Genomic DNA, 17737 nt, shown 5'->3' with positions numbered 1-17737 from the left:
CAGCTTCTTTTTATATCTCTCCTTTTAGTATCTGCTGTTCTGCATGCATTTGGCTTTCAGCTTAGCCACTAATAATAAAAGCTCTATTACTTCTAAAAGAACTAACAACCACTTAGGATGAAGATAGCTGCCTTAGCACTAATTTTGAAAATATTTAATGAGTTTAGATTACTACAAATATGGTTCCAAAATACTAAGTACTTTCTTGGGAATTTAAAGTCAGAGCCATGAAGATTCACAAGAACTATACGACTATACAGCAAGACATTATTCTGAGAGCCTTTGAAAATCCTAACACATAGCACATGGGCTAAACTTAGGACAATCTTTGGAAGAGACCTCTGTTACACCCTTAAAGGACTAGAAAAAAAAGGCTTGATCTCTTACCATTTTTCCTACCTACTCTTTTTTGATTGCAAAATAGTATAACTACTTCAAAAAAAAACAGTTCCCTGAACCAAGATATTAACATCAGATCAATCTTAACACTTTATTAATAATATATTTTGGTGGGCATACACAATTATTTATTAAAAAGTTGTAAAACTGCCTTGTAAAAAGAACTCATACAGGGGAGTAAAAATAAAAATAAATATAAATATGAAAATTTTTACTGTATTCCCCATTATGCACTGCACAATCCAGCCAAATGGAACTAAACAGAGTGGTTTTCATCCTGCCTCAGTCCATTTACCCAGGACAGTCCTCCTCCCTCCTCATTTCTGCTTCATGAAATCATTCTCTTCTTTCACATTCCAGCTCAGGTGCCATGGCTGTCCTCTATAAGGTATTTCCACTAGGAAAAAAATTATCTCACCCCCCTCAACTATCCTTATACCAATTGAGAGCTTTCCTCTATCTCTATCACATTTATCTTTTATCATTTTTATGATAAAAATATATAAGGTTTTTGAGGGCAGAGCCTCTGCCATTTTTTTAACCTATGAATACCCTACACTTAACACCATGAGCGGACACATAGTATGCACAAAGACAGGAAAAAAACTCAAACTTGCTATTCTCTCCATTCTAAATCATACAGAAAAAGATGACAGTCAGATGCTTTGTTACTCTGCTAAGTAAGTGAAGAAAAAGAGGGTAAGATCATCCCCTTGCCTTTCTCTCTAATCTTCAATCTCTCTCTATACCCTAGCCCATTTCCTGCAGCCTTCAAACATACGTAGTCTCTCCCATTCTTAAAACAAAACAAAATACACACAGAAAAAAAAAAAACTTGACCCTACCAGCCGCCCAAGATATGATCCTACACATCTCTTCTCTTACATAGCCAAAGTACTAGAAAAAGTTGTAATACTCATTGCCTACACTTCTTCCCTCACTCCCTTTTGTTATGTACAATCTGGCTTCTGACTTCATCATGCAGCTAAAACTTTCTTTCAAAGTTATCAATTACTAAATTCAACAGTCTTTTCTCAATCCTCATTTTTTATCTCTCTGAAGTATTTGACACTGTCTACTATCCTCTCTTCCAGAACGCTCTCCTTCTCTGGGCTTTAACGACACCACACTCTCTTGGTTCTCTTCTTACATGTGTCTTATCACTCCTCAGTCTCCTAAGCTAGATCATCATCCATATCATGCCTCCTAACTGTGGATACAACCCAAGGCTTTATCTGTTTTCAGTTAACTGTTTTCCTTCTAATTTTTACCATAATGACTGTTTCTACAAAAACTCTTCAAATTTATGTAAGCAAAGTTATCTATTTTATCTCATATAATCTTCTTGATCTCTGTCTCATCAATCACTTTTCCCTTATTCATACTATGAAAAGTACCATGTTTCACACATAATCATTGTCACAGCATAATTGTCACCATCGCATAATTGTCACACTTAAAAGGTAAACAGAGCAGTAACGTGGTAGGGATATGCATTTTATCTCTGACGCACTGCAAGCCAAGAGCCTAGAATTCTCAGCAGGCTCATTGTCAGTATATTTCCAAAAGCTGACTTGTGTGGTTTGTGGAGAGCACTGCAGTGTTAACAGTATTGTCACTCAACCCAATGAAGAGCCATAAGCCTAAAGGGACCAGGCAGGCAGGCAAAGCTGCCTTGAGTAAGTCATGTGACATGGGAAGACTTGCATCCTCCCATGCTAGCTAAACTGTACGGTTCGTCTGCCAGGAGTACATTAATGTGTGAAGCACTTCTTTCTCATCGTGGGTAAATATAAACACTTTTCTGCGGGCTTCAAGCTGAAAGTGATTGTGTTCACTGAACTGGAGGTGCAGAAAGAGAGTTTTCAGTGAGCAAAAAGTTGGTGCAAGACTGGCAAAAACTTAAAAAAAAAAGATAATACCAGCAGAGTTTTTAAAGCTTCACATAATGATCGCACCCCACTTTTTTTGCAAAAAAAAATAGCATAAAATCTGCGACAATTAGGCAGTGAAATACAGTATATCCTTCCCTGCTCCTATAATTTATCATGTGACCTATTATATCTAAGTCATTTTCCCAGTTGAAAATATTTCGTGTGAAATGTTGGTACAAATGGAATCCTACCAAACTGCTTTCTAGTTTTCCCAGCAATAAGCGCAAACAAACATCATTTTCTTTTTTTTAATTTATTTATTTTTTGTTTTCAACATTCACTTTTATGAGATTCTGAGCTCTAAATTTTTCCGCCTCCCCAAGATGGCATGTAATCTGATTTAAGCTACACATGTATAATCTTATTAAACTTACTTCCACATTAGTGCTGTTGTGAAAGAAGAATCAGAACAAAAGGGAAAAACCACAAGAAAGAAAGAAAAAAAAGAGAGAAAATAGTATGCTTCGATATGCATTCAGCCTACATAGTTCTTTCTCTGGATATGGACAGCATTTTCCATCTCTAGTCTCAGAATTGTTTTGATCATTGCATTGCTGAGAAGAGCTAAGTCTATCCAAGTTGGTTATTGTACAAAGTTGCTGTTACTATGTACAACGTTCTACTGGTTCTATTCACTTCACTCCACATCAGTTCATTTAAGTCTTTCCAGGTTCTTCTGAAATCCACTTGCTCATCATTTCTTATGGAACAATAGTATCCTATCACATTCATATACTACAACTTGTTCAGCCATTCCCTAATTGATGGGAATCCCCTCAATTTTCAATTCTTGGCCACCACAAAAAGAGCTGCTATAAATATTTTTATACATGTGGGTCCTTTTTCCATTTTTATGATCTCTTTGGGATATAGCCCTAAAAGTGGTTTTGCTGGGTCAAAAGGATATGCACAGTTTTATAGCCCTCTGGCATAGTTCCAAATTGCTCTCCAGAATGTTTGGATCAGTTCACAACTCCACCAGCAACACATTAATGTTCCAATTTTCCCACATCTTCTCCAACATTTATCATTTTCCTGACAAACATCACTTTTTATAGATGATATGATGACTCACCTATTCTTAATTCCTTCAATATATTTTTCTTGTCTTATTGCTATAGCTACCATTTCTAGGAATTATGTCAAATCACAATTTCTTTTGATGACACAGTCTTCTAGTTACCCAGGTTCACAATCTTGGAGTCATGCTGAACTCCTCAATGTCCCTCATCCCAAATCAGTTACCAGATCTTACCTATTCTACTTCCACAATATCTCTTGCATCCATCCCGTTCCCTCTACTCACAGGACCACCACTCTATTTCAGGCTTTCATTGCTTTTTGCATTACTATAGTAAGTCTCCTAATCATCTCCTTTCCTCTTGTCTTTTTCCTCTCCAATTTATCCACCATGTAGAGAATAAGGCTAAAGAATACACACATATTCCTAAAGAATTAATCTATGTCATTCCATTGATTAATAAACTCCAGTGACTCCTAATTACCTTTAATATCAAATAAAACATTCAAAGCCCTCATAACTTGGTTCCAAATTTTCCAGCCTTATATATACAAGAAGTGTGCTACTCACATAAATGTGATCTACATAGGATGTTTAAACATATTAACAGGGAGTTCAAGGTGAGGCAAACAGAAATCAATTGACTCACACACAAAAAATATTAGAACAATATCAAAAATTGGGGAAAAAAAGAAAATGTAAGGTATCTGCTATAAAAAACAATCGACCTTGAAAACAAGTCTCAGAGGGTCAATTTAAGAATCATTAGACTCCCTGAAAATCATGATTTTTTTAAAAGTGCATAGACACTATATATCAAGAAATTCATCCAGTTTTAGAAGCAATGGGCAAAGAATGAATAGAAAGCATCCAACAATCACCAAAATGAAAAGTCCTAGGAATACCATAGCTAAAATTCAGAACTTCCATGTCAAAGAAAACACACTAAAATATGTATACAAAAATAATGAGTTCAAGTTTGAAAGAACCACAGTCAGTATCACACAAGATGTTTCTATGATACATGACAGGAAATCTTGAAATATGGTATTCCAAATTTACCCTGCACAGCTGAGTATAATTCTATAAAATAGACCTTTAATAGAATAGAAGACTTTCAAGTATTACTGATGAAAAGTCAAAAACTAAGTAGGAATTCTGAAATATAAACACATGAGTAAAAAGCATCCTAGAAAAGTACATTTATTTGAGCAATTAGAATGGGAAACGATGATATGCTAACATTCCAATGGGATGGAGGGGAGAGAAGAATTGTCCCTTTAGAACCTGATGGAGTTAAATATGAAAAACTGAGGTCCTACAGGTGGACTATTTTTGTCCTGAGGGTTTTAAGAGAGGAAAGAAAAGGGAGGGTAAAAGGACTATATTAGTATAGAAGAAAGGAAGAGAAGCTGCTCTTTCTCATAATTGGGATATATGAGAAGAGTCTGAGATGAACCTTACTAAACTGGACAAAGGAGACTGAACCACACACACACATATCAGCAGTTTTAGTGTGAAGACAACATCAAACTCAAGAGGAAAACAAAGCTGGGATAAAAGGATTTCAAGAAGGAGAGTAACACTGGGGAGGGAAGAGCCAAAAGTAAAAGACACTTCTTGATTCTGAAGAGGAGATTAAAAGGAATAAAAAGAAAGGAAAAGAACTAGAAACAAAGAAAGCGCATATCAATGCTAAATCAATTTGTATCAATATTTATCAATAGCTAAACACATTGTGCTATATGAATGTAATGGAATATTATTATGCCATAAAAATCATGAAAGTGATGATTTCTGAGAATCCTAGGTAGTATGAATTAATGAAAAGTGAATTCAGTGAGGAGAACCAAGAGAATAATCCATACAATGATAATACTGTGAAGAAAAACAACTTTGAAAGATTTTACAATATTCAGCCATGTCTCCAGTATATTATTCTCCATCTGACAAGCAAAATTTGTTTTGCTTGACTATGTTTGTTATAAAGGTCTTTGTTTTTCCCCCCTCTTTTTCTCAGTTGGTAATGAGGTGGGAAAAAGGTAGACAATTTTGAAAATAACATTTGAAATTTATCATATTGTGTATGTGCGGTGTTTTGTTTTTTTTTTAAAGTAATATGTCGGCTATAAGAACAGGCAGACTTCAGAAAAACCTGGAAAGACTTGTATGGTCTGATGCTGAGTGAAGTGAGCAGAATCAGGAGAACGTTACACACAATAACAGCCACATTGTGTGATAACTAATATTGATAAACTTAAACCTTCTCAGCAATACAAGGATCTAAGACATGTCCAAAGGCCTCATGATGGCAAATGCTATCCACATTCAAAGAAAGAACTATGGAGTTTGAATGCAGATCGAAGCATACTATTTGCTAGTTTTTTACTTCTCTTGTGTTTTGTTTCCTCTTTCTGGTGGTTCCTCCTATTGGTTCTAATTCTTACTTACAACATCACTAATGTGAAAATATGTTTAATAGGAATGTATATGTATAGCCTATATCAGATTGCCTGCTGTCTTAGGGAGGGAGGGGAGAAAGGAGGGGGAGAAAAATTTAAAACTCAAAAGCTTATGGAAGTGATTGTTGATAAATCAAAGTAAATTAATTTTTAAAAAAGTAAGTAATATGAAAGCACAGTTTCCTATAAAATCCTTTTGTTGTATTCTGCTGTGCAAATAGAAATTCTCAGTTTTCTGGTTAAGTTCAAAATAAAATTTAGAATGGATAAAAAGAAAATAATGTGTTTGATTTGCCATATATAGAGATTTTAAGTATGCTACTTGCTATACCACCTTGGCCAAAGTTATTCCATTCACGTCTGGCCTTAGTTTCCTCATCTACCAAAGGAGGGAGATAGACTAGATTTTCTAGCTCCATCTTCTATGAAATGCAGTCAGTAAGATTTAAATACATTACTGAAATGCTTGTTGACTGACTGCAGGTCTCCAACAAGACTTTAAACCAGGGGTTTTTAGACTGGGGGCTAAACTAGATAAGCAGGCAGACAAATAATCCTATGTATTCTATCATTAGCACATAGTACAATGCATGGCACATAGTAGATGTTTACTGATTGATTTATTGATTTTATATAAAGTTACAGATAATTGTATTTCAATGATTGGTTTCTTTGTAATCCTATTTTTCATATAAAATTACATATAAATAACTATGTCAATGACAGGGTTCCTTTTGAAATATATGTGTTTTATTTTACATAAAATTATATAGATAACTATTTCAATATAATTTTCTTTGTAATCCTGTATATTTTGTTTTACATAAAATTATAGATAACTATTTCATTATGATAAATTTCCTTTGTAATTCTATTTATTTTATTGTATGTAAAATTATACATATAACTTTCAATATAATTTCCTTTGCAGTCCTATGTATTTTATTTTACATAAAAATTACATAGCTGTTTCAATACAATTGGTTTCCTTTGTGATTGTGTATTTTATTTTATATAAAAATTATAGATAACTATTGCAATGTGATGGATTTCCTTTGTAATCCTATTTTATTTTACATAAAATAATAGATAACTATTTCATTGATAGATTTCCTTTGTAATCCTATTTATTTTATTTTGTATAAAAATTATGTACAACTGTATTGCAATATGGTAAGTTTCCTTTGTAATCTTTTGTATTTTATTTTATATATATATATATATATATATTTCAATATGATTGGTTTCTTTTGTAATACTGTGTATTTTTTTTATGAATTTAAAATGTTTATCTTGAGCAATAAATGCTTCACCAAACCCCCTAAAGTGGGGCATGGAGGGTCAATGGCACAAAGATAGATTAAGAACCCTTCGCTTTAAACCCAACTCTCAGGGTGTCGCCTTTTCCGTGAAGAAACAAAAAGGCTAATAACAACACCCACTGATGCAGCGTTTTGAGGCTTTGCAATAACAAGCGCTTGGGGGTTGCCTGACGGGGAAGGGGCTTTTACCAGTGTCTCTCCCACCCCAACGTCCCCGTCCTGCACCCCACAATGTCTCCCCAGAGTTTTTCCAACCCACCATGGCCGCACCCCACCCCAACCCGTTCGAGAAGTCTTCACAACCTGCACCTACCCTCAGCCCAGACCCCCACCCCGAACCGGGGGGCTTCGTACGCCCCTGCTCTCCAGGAGGAGAACATGAGGCCAATGTCACCCCTTTTTCCCATAAATCCCGAGCTACTCACTCAGAGCAAAATCTGGGTTCCGCGACCGATGCTCACTTCAGGCGGGTTTAGGGACCAGGCCGCGTTTCCATGGAAACTGGACTGCGCGCCACCCTCAGAACCACCGACCACATCAACCGCTGCCTTCGCGGGTGTCTCTGTCAAAGACTTCCCCGCAGGAAACTAGTCCTTCCGTTCCGGGTTCTGTCAGAAACTCTGGTGCGCCTCCCACCTCCTTCCCATTCATTCCTTCCCTTTGACCACCTGGGAAATAACAACACCTTCTGAGACCTTAAGGAGAGCTCCTGGACGATGATGATGGTGGTGGTGATGATGATGGTGGTGGTGATGATGATGATGATGATGATGATGATGATGATGATGATAGCTGGCATTGATATAAATTTGAAATAGGGATAATAATAGCACCTGCCTCCCAGGGTTGTTGGGAGAATAAAATAATATTTATAAAGGCTAATTTTAGTTACGTATGTGTATCCTTACAACAACCCAGAGAAGTAAGTGCTATTATTATCCTCATTTTACAGATGGAGAAACTAAGACAGATTGATTAAGTGACTTGCCCAGGTTCACTTGCCCAGTTCATTTGAACTCAGCTCCATCCTGAATAGTTACAGTATCCTACGTATTGCAACTCCTACATATATACAGCCAGACACTGTATTCTTCCTCCAAATCCTGAAGATATTTCAGGTGGTGTCTTCATTCCTGTGGAGTGGAGACCTCATCTTCCCTCACACTTAAACACGTGGGCTGCCTACTGAGAAGAGAGACTTCCTCAGAAACTGTTACTTTAAGCTTTCCCTCTGTGGGCCTCAAAACCGTTTCCTCCTGAGGAATTTTATGTCAAAGTAAAGCTATGTAAGAATTAAAGCAGGATACTTTTTTCCCTTTATTTTTCTTTGGCTTTTTATGTGTTTCCTTTTACAATGTGGATAATATAGAATGTTTTGTATGACTTCACATATCTAACTGATATCATATTGCTTGCCTTCTCAAGGGGTGGGAGGTAGAGAATTTGAAACATGAAATTTTTTAAATGAATGTTAAAAAATTAATGTAATTGGGAAATATTTAACAAAGTGAATTTTTAAAAAATTTTAATAAAATAATTAAAACTGGCCTTTTACCTGGCCAAAATGAGAGGATTGTAGTAAATGATTTTAAGAAAGAACTTTTTAGAAATCATCTAGTTCAACCTCCTCATTTTACAAAGGAGGAAACTCAGACCCAGAGAGATGAAATGATTTGCCCAAGATCACAAAGCAAGGCAATCTCTTCCAGATATAACATTCAATGCTTCTTAAACAAGGATTCCACTCATTTCCTTTCTTGACTGAGTCAAAACTGGATTTTCTTGGTGTCCGGAAGCCAGGTTCAAAGTACAGCTCTTCTTTTAGAGTTTCTGAAAGCATCCATTCTAAGTATTGCCCCAATCATCACTCCAACATACAAAAAATTTTGGAAGATACTGTCCATAGGGTGGTAGTTGGGAATGTTCTGGAACCAGCTGAAGCTGGCTTGTGAGAAATTGTTATATTTTCAGCGTGAACATTTACACCTCAGAAATGAGCAATCTCTACAAAACTTATTATTTTGTTGATTATCTAGACTTAAAAAAGGGTTAATAATGCAGATTAAACTGAAAACTGTGTGTGCCTTACATTCTACCTCTCCCTCTCCAGCCAAGCTGTTAAACATTTACTAGCTCACCTCTGGGTGGTACTGGATCATCTGGGTCTGGGACACATTGCCCTGCCTTCCACCCTATAAATCAATCCCTCTGTTGGCTGGGCAAATAACTACACTTGCCAAAAATCAGCTCTTCAGTTGTGTTATCACTGTTTAATTGCACATCTGCCATACCCTAAAAATAATGTGGGCCATTTCCACACCATCCCCTGCAAAGGTAATTGCAACCCTAATAACAGAACTAGATTCTCACCCAAGGTATCTCTCTCTCAAGGCACAGCCCAGGCCTAACCAATTTTTTTTCTCATATTTCTTCTTTCTTCTCACCTAAATACATAGAATTATTCTTCAGTTTCAAAAAAAGTTTTTCCCTCATTGCTAATGTTGAAGAAATGACCACCAGGATTCTGCTAAAAGAAATGATATTTATTTAATTGACAACATATGGTTGTATGGCAGAGGCTCACCACATAGAAACTCCAAGAGGATCTAACAGCAAGAATTTCTCAAAAATGTTTGAGCAAAGCTAAACTGTCATAATCTTAGGAAAACGGAATCCAGGTATGCTCCAATGGATCACAATCAAATAATGAGAGGCATAATACATGGAGGATAGAGCATAGAGTTATGAATCTACAGAACTATTCATTCACCTAATGGACATATTCAAAAGCAAATAAAGGAGAACATATGGCAAAGTATGCTTCAGGAGGAAGAAATTAGTTAGATCAAAGACTTATAGATTATACAGAAGCCTCATACCTCCATGCCATGAATATTTCTTCAAGAAAAAGAACTGGCAGGTCCTGAATGTAACAAGGATCAAATATAACTATAAAAATTAATTTACTATGTTCCTGTTTTGACAAACAGGAAAATATTTATTATCAACATGGGAGTTATCCCTAAGTCACATATTTCTATATGGTCAGACCATTAACTTCTCAAAACCAAGACCAAAATTTGTTTTTAAAAAAAGAATAAAGGTAAAAAAGAAATGGCATACAACAGATTTAACTTTGAACTATTTAAACAAGTTATTTAAAATTTAAAAATAGGAAATGGACAACAGAAATTATATCAACACCAGCCGTAATAATCTCAACCAGAAGTTAAATCGATATAAATTAATTGCTACAAGTAGATCAAAACAGACAAAAAAATGTGTTAGTTAGCAAATACCTAATTTGATTTCCTAATAAAAAGAGAAATGACTTCCAAAGGTAAGGCTAGTAAAAATAAAAACTCATTTATAAAATCTTGCAAAGTAATGGGTAATTATGAAAACTATCATCTTATAAAGCATAGCAAAGTAGTAGTGGGTAAAATCAGTCTGAAGAAAGCTTGGTAAGATAACCAACTAAGTCAAGTCATCTCAAAAGCATTTAAGGATAAAAATGGAAGGAAAACTATGACAAGAAGAAAAATGGCAAAAACTTGCAAAAATTGTCTCAACAAACTGCTCTCCATCAAGGATGGTAGAACCACTATACATGATATATACTCATATATATATATATATATATATATATATACACACACATATACCTCTAGCATCAGTTTCTAAAGTGCTCATAGAAGAAGTAGAAATAGTATAAAAGATAACAAAGATGGAGAAAGCAGCTTTCTATATTATATATGAAGTGTGTGTGTAAACAGAAAAAGAGAGAGAGAGATCAATAATGATGGAGTTGGGAAACAAAGAGACACATAGAGGGGAAGATACCAAAAGCATGGAAAAATAGTAAACTTTATTAATACCAAAGAAAACATAACCAAGAGAATATCAATAATGGCTGATTTTTTTGTCTACTCTCTCATCTTTACAAAATCTTTATAAGATTTCTAAAAGTCATCAATACCTGAATTAATACCTGAATTGAGGGTGTCCTAGAAGAGATTATTAGTAGGGAACAGGTAGGTTTTTAAAAGCCATATTCAACAATGGACTACATCTTTGTTGTTGTTAAGTCATTTCAATTGTGTCTGACTCTTTGTGACCCCAATTCAAGATTTTCTTGGCAGAGATACTGGAGTGGTTTGCCATTTCCTTCTTCAGTTCATTTTACAGATGAGGAAACTGAAGCAAACAGAATTAAATGACTTTCCCAGGGTCACACAGCTAATGTCTAAGGCCAGATTTGAACTCATGAAGATCTTCCTGATTCCAAGCCAAGTATTCTACCCACTGCACCACCTAGCTACCCCTGGACTACATCTTTAATGCCTCACAAATAACTGAAAGATATAGATAATGTAAGATTCCATTGTACTTATTATTTGTTGATTGCCAAAAAAAAAATGCATTTGATTATACAGAATAAAATAGTTCCATAAAGGTTCTTTTACAACAAGATGTCTCCCATTCACACATCAAGATGACAGTTAACATTTATATAGCCCTTTAAGATGTGCAAAGTGCTTTACAAATATTATATCATTTGATCCTCAGAGCAACCCTGAGAAGTAGGTGCTATTATTATCACCATGTTGCAGCTGAGGAAACTGAGGCAAACAGTGGTTAAGTGATTTGCCCAGTATCACACAGCTAGTAAGTATATTAGGCTAGATTTGAACTCGGACTTTTCTGACCTCCAGGTTCAGCTTGCTAACCACTGTATAGCCTTGGATTCCTTTTAGAACGTAAAAACATAAATCACTTTACTCAAAGACCATATGACAATAAAATTCAAAAAACAGAAAGATATGTGCTTGGCAAAGATGACCATTGTGATAAAGGATATCCAACACAGAGTCCAGGTTGAAGAAGAGTTCCTTGTGGATGGTAAGGTCTTGCAAATGCATTTGTTTGCAGATGACATCATGCTAATGGCAACAAGCCCCCAAATACTGCAAAACATCCTGGAAACAATTGCTAACCACTCAAAGAAGTTTGGCTTGTCCATCCACATGGGAAAGATCAAGTGGAAGAATGTGTATTGTTCAGATTTCAACATGCATTTAGATGGACATTTTATAAAACTTGTCCCAAATTATGCATATCTAGAACCGACAGAACAGAGCCGGATTTCAAGTCTTTCAAGAAATTGAGGGGGCAGCTAGGTTGTGCAGTAGACAGAGCACAAGTCCTGGATTCAGGAGGACCTGAGTTCAAATCCAGCTTCAGACACATAACACTTACTACCTGTGTGACCGTGGGCAAGTCACTTAACCCCATTGCCTAGCCCCCCCCAAAAAAGAATTGAAAATTGTTTTTGAATTGAAAATTTAAAAAAAATTGAAAATTGAAAAAATTGAAAAATATTTTACTGACCCTAAATTTCCCATGAAACAAAAGCTCATCTTTTCAATACTTATATTTTACTGGTATTGCTGTGAATGAATGAATGAAATAGCATTTATTAAACACTATATGTAAAGAACTGTGCTAAGCACAGGGGACATGAATATAAAAGCAAGAGAGTCTCTCCTCTCAAGGAGCTCGCACTTGAATCAAAGAGACAAATCACATAGAAAGTTTCAACGAGTCAGATAGAATAGCCAGTGATCCTTAGAAGCAGGGGCAAAGCAAATGATAACACATCTATACAGTCAATATGTCAGCTGATAAAACCTTCTTTGTTTCTGCTGTTGAGCCATTTGACAATGCCATGGACTTGAGCATCCACAATTTTCTTTTCCTGGTCTTCAGTAAGCTGTGACTTCTGAGGAGACAGGGACCGAAGTACCTGGAGAGAGTCGACAAGTCATATTTTGACAAGTGTTATTCCCCTAATGGTGTCTGTGGTGAATTGGCAGGAAATAGGAAGATAGTCTGAAATGTACCACTGTTCCCAGGGTGTGTAGGATGTTCAGGGAGGACTAGCACCTCTGGCATGAGGGCTTGCTGAGGCCTTTTCAGGGCTGCTCATACACCTTTAATGTTTCACTCAATTCTCACCTGTGGCTCCAAGAAACTGTGGCATGTACAGCAGCCACACCTTGGTAACCCATTTTGGCAGATGGACTAAACCAGGATGAGGGTAACCTATAGGCCTCAAACCCTTCGGTAAATTAGGAAGATATCTACCCCAAGCACGTGAAGACTTCCTCTGCCAGAATGAGTGGATGAGAACAATTTGTTCCAATGGCCATAAAGGTGGCTGAAGTGGGCACCGTGGACCACATAGAGCTTGGTCAGATATAAAAGATGCCAAAGTCATCTACTGCATCCTAGGCTATCATTAGTGGTCTTAATGTTGTCTTGCCACTGGACTTTGAATGCTGTAGAAGAGAGAGCAAGGCTGGCAACTTTATATAACTCCTCCTCACTTAAATCCAATTCACACACAACTTAAGACATCACCCATGATGGTACTCTTAAAAAACAAAGGATAAACAACAACAGGGCTCTTAGGGTATTCCTGACCACTACATACAGTTGGTGGTAGCTGGTGACTGACCCCTTCTCCACAGGGGTTGCTCCTCTCTATGGAAGGTGTTGGGGGGATGGGGCCCAGCCCAGAAGCAGAATTGGTGACCTAGCGGGATAGTGCTGCTATTTCAAGGCTGTTGAACTTAGAAACCTGGAGGCAATATCTGGCACAGATCCTTTTTATTACTCTTTCTCAGAGATTTTAGCTAGACTGGTTTGCCTGCCTCATCAGTAGAAGTTATTTAGAAGCTGATGTTAACAGTGGTAAGTATGGCACAAGACTTCCCTACAAAACCTGTTCTCTGCCACAATGGAGGGGCTGAAAGCATGGCTAATGGCCTGAGAGACATTGCTGTTCCCAAGGTTCTTAGGCTTAGGGTCCTGGGATATCTATACTGGCGTGTGAAGGGAGATGGTGATAGAGATGTTTAATGTCAGCAAAATGTGGAAGAACTAAAGATGAATATCAGACGGAGAGCAATGAGAGGCACATGGTAGGCATGAACAGGCGATAACATAAAACCAAGAAAAATGGCATCAAGACCAGAATCATGGATGACAGGTAGACATCCAAAGTGCTCTGTGGGTCCCCTCATAATGTTGAGAGAGAGATAGTCTCCAGTATATTGGGCAGACAAACTCTGCAGCAAACTTTTGGGAGTCATTGACAAGAGTTTAGTAGGGGCAGGTAGAGATGGTGTAGGGCAGGCCTGCACAACATACAGCCCACAGGCTGCTTACAGCCTGCCAAAGGATTTCCTGGGGCCTTTGAAAAATGTAGGGTTGCCATTTCGTGCTCTTCTGTTTGTCACATGATCTTCAGCAACCAACCATCCTCAGTCCGTCTCTAGTCTAATCTATCTGTGGCCAAAAGAAGTTTAGCTTATTTTAATTTTGTCCTCTACCTACGGCCAAGTTGTGCAGGTCTGGTGTAGAGAATATGGTAGCTTCCCTGACACCCTAAACAAAGAAGTCCCAGGGAAACTCAAAAAACCCTGATAGGAAAGTTGAGCTATTGTGTCAGAGTAATTCCAGCAATAACAACCAAGACCCCTTTTCCTACTGGTAAGGAGTATGAACTAGCCAAAATTCTCAGGAGTCTTTCCTCCCTCCACTCCTCTAGCATGAATCAGTAACAGTCCTTACGTCCATTTCCTTGTTCCTTTTCCCCAGTGCTTGGTCCTACTAGACTCAGGTAAGAATCCACCAGATTTTAGTGGAAAGAATCTCTAGGGCCCTAAAAGAGTGCTCCATTCTACCTGTGGGCCAAGTGGACAGACCAGTTTCCTTGATCTTCCCTGAATGCTCTGCATTTTATGAATGTCTCTCCTCAATAAAGATGGCTTGATTTGCTATCTTGTTTTGAGCTCCATGATTCCTTTGTACTGGTTTTTTTATTTTAGGAACCTTCCTAAATCTGTATTAAGACATATTGGGTAGGACAAGCCAGTATAATAAAAATAATAATATCACCTAAATTAATTTACTTCTTCAATATAGTACCAAACTGCCAAAGAATTACTTTAGAGAACTAGCAAAACAAAAACAAAATTCATAGAGAGGGGAGAAAGGTTGAGAATCTTGAGAGAAACAATGAAAAGAAATGGGAATGCAGGGGACCTGATAGAGCCAGATATAAAACTATAGTGCAAAGCAGCAGTTATTAAAATAATCTGATATTGGTTTAAAAATATAGAGTTCTATCAGTGGTACAGATTAGCTACATAACATACAGAAATAAACGTATGTAGTTTTTGTTATTGTTATTCAGTCCTGTTTGACTTTCCTTAACCCCATTTGGGGTTTTCTTGGCAAAGATATTGGAGGCGTTTGCTATTTTCTTCTCCACTTCATTTTATAAATGAGGAAGTAAGACAAACAAAGTGTCTTGCCCAGGGTCACCCAGCTACTAAGTGTCTGAGGCAGGATTTGAATTCATGCAGATTAGTCTTCCTGATTTCAAGCCCCAGCACTCTATCTACACCACCAAGCTACCCTAGTATTAAATAAACACAAATAAACAAAAATCCCAACTCATTATTTGCAAAAACTGCTGGGAAAATTGGACAGCAATATCAAAGAAATTAGATTTAGAATAACATTTCATAACTTATATAAAGATAAGCTCCAAATGGCAAATCCCACATCAATGAAATCACAGATTCATCTGAGTATTTGAACTGATGAGGCCGAATAAGCTCTGTGGGAGCCTCCAGATTATTCAAAGCAAATTAACAAATAATGTATAACATGAGATGGCCAGAACATGAGCAAACCTTCTCCTACTTCCACCTAAACAGGTTTATGACTCAGCATAGTGCTTGCAAATGATGATGATTCTAGCATATTCTGCCCATGTAATAATTCAGCACAGAAAGGACTTGGCATTTTGATATGACATGACAAACCCTTGATAGTTTCTTGGTTTCCTCCCTGACCTGTGACAGAGGTAGGTGATATGATGAGTTAATTCAAAAAAGAGATAGTTTGTTCTTCCTCCCAACTTCCATGTGTCATCACATAATACTGATTTCTGTGATGGGATGGGAGAGGGTGGGTAGGATTGTTTCCCTTATCCTAGTTGCCATGTAGTTGTGAACACTTGGCATCTAAAACACATGTTCTGCCTAGGCAAGCCCAAGCTTGGGTTTGGAGCTACCTCTTTTGTGTTTATTCTTTCCGGATACCAAGTGACCTAATGTCTATCCCAAGGTGGTTACTCCCAAAGTATAGGTGGCTTTTCTAATTGTAGAGCTCTGGAAGAGCCTAGGATCTTTTGATCAGAGGTGACCAGCAGCAAGGGAAGACATCTCTAGCCACTACTCCAGTATTCTTGAAGATGACCACCGACAAAATGGCTACCAAGTTTTTTGGATAGTGTGGGGCTGAGAATGAGAAGAAAAATGCCTAATCACTGATTAGTACTGCAAACTTCTTTATGTTTTGATGAAGTTTATGTTATAATAGTAGTTATAAGCTGTTGCTAAATACTACTTTAAGATAATACCAATGCACACTTGTGAGTGTTTTGTGTTTAGCATTTATTTTGTGAGTAGGAAATATACACCTGTCCTATACTTTATTCATAATAGACAACTAGTAACTTTCTATCTTTTAGATAGTAGTCTCCTCTTTGGGGAGACCCAGGATGCAGGGGTAGTTCTTTAACCAGGTTAAGTATGAGGAAACGGAGTTTATCCCAGATTAGTAGAGGCCAAGCCCTCTTAGGACTGGACAGGGTCTGGAGTTCATACATCATTCCAGAGCAGAGGGACCCCCTTTGTGGTAGGAAAGTACTGTGTACTCCTACACCTTGGGCACAGAAATAGTTTATTAATTGCTTGACAATCATTCTTAAATCTCCTCCCCATACAACATCTCATTCATCGCTCTCTCACATTCTCAAGGGAAAACACAGTCTTACACTATCTCACTCCTATCTTTAAGCCATGGTAATGAAAGGAAGGAAGAAAGGAAGGAAGGAAGGAAGGAAAGAAAGAGGGAGGGAAACAAAGGAAGGCAGGAGGAAGGGAAGAAAGGAGAGAGAAAGAAAGGAAGGAAGGATGGAGGAAATGAAGGAAGGAAGGAAGGAAGGTGGGAGGGAGGGAGAGAGGAAACTTTTATTAAGTACTTACTATATGTCAGGCACTGTGCTAAGTGTTGGGGATACAAATACAAGCAAGAAGAAAGACAGACCTGTCCTCAAAGGACTTACAAATTAATAGGGGATAACAACATTCATAAAGGAGCTGAAAAGCAGGGGGTTAGGCAGAGACAGTACTGAACATGGGGCCACAAAGTAGAGGCTCCAGGAGAAATTCACCATTGAAAGAAGGAGGAAGGCCTGACAGAAAGATATTCCAGGTTAAGAAGGCCAAAGAAGTGATTTGATATTCCAGAGCTGGGAGATCCCAGGCACTGACAAAAATCCCTGGATGAGAGAGAATAGTTTAGAAGTCAGAGAACCAGGAACGGGGAAGAAGGGGAACAAAAGCCAATCTGGCCTCCACAAAATATGTTCCAGGAGGAACTCGCCAATGGAATAAGGGGCCAGGCCTTACAGAAGGATGGGCAAGAGTTCCTAGATCAGATCAGCTGCAGAAAAAC

At 37.4% G+C, this 17737-nt stretch overlaps 1 protein-coding gene across 1 annotated transcript in view; it reads right to left on the bottom strand.

Annotated features, from left to right (window-relative positions):
• The window catches only part of LOC114051187 (coiled-coil domain-containing protein 57-like), a 55952-nt gene extending 48273 nt beyond the window's left edge, over positions 1–7679 (bottom strand). The window contains exon 1 of the mRNA XM_027873398.1: positions 7564–7679. The gene's annotated coding sequence lies outside the window, so the exon portion shown is untranslated. The remainder of the gene's footprint in view (positions 1–7563) is intronic.
• Between the last annotated feature and the right edge of the window lie 10058 nt (positions 7680–17737).

The sequence above is a fragment of the Vombatus ursinus genome, unplaced genomic scaffold, assembly GCF_900497805.2.
Source record: "Vombatus ursinus unplaced genomic scaffold, bare-nosed wombat genome assembly UNPS02014801.1, whole genome shotgun sequence".
In the NCBI taxonomy this organism is placed as follows: domain Eukaryota; kingdom Metazoa; phylum Chordata; class Mammalia; order Diprotodontia; family Vombatidae; genus Vombatus; species Vombatus ursinus.
This window is presented reverse-complemented; position numbering and strand designations above follow the sequence as displayed.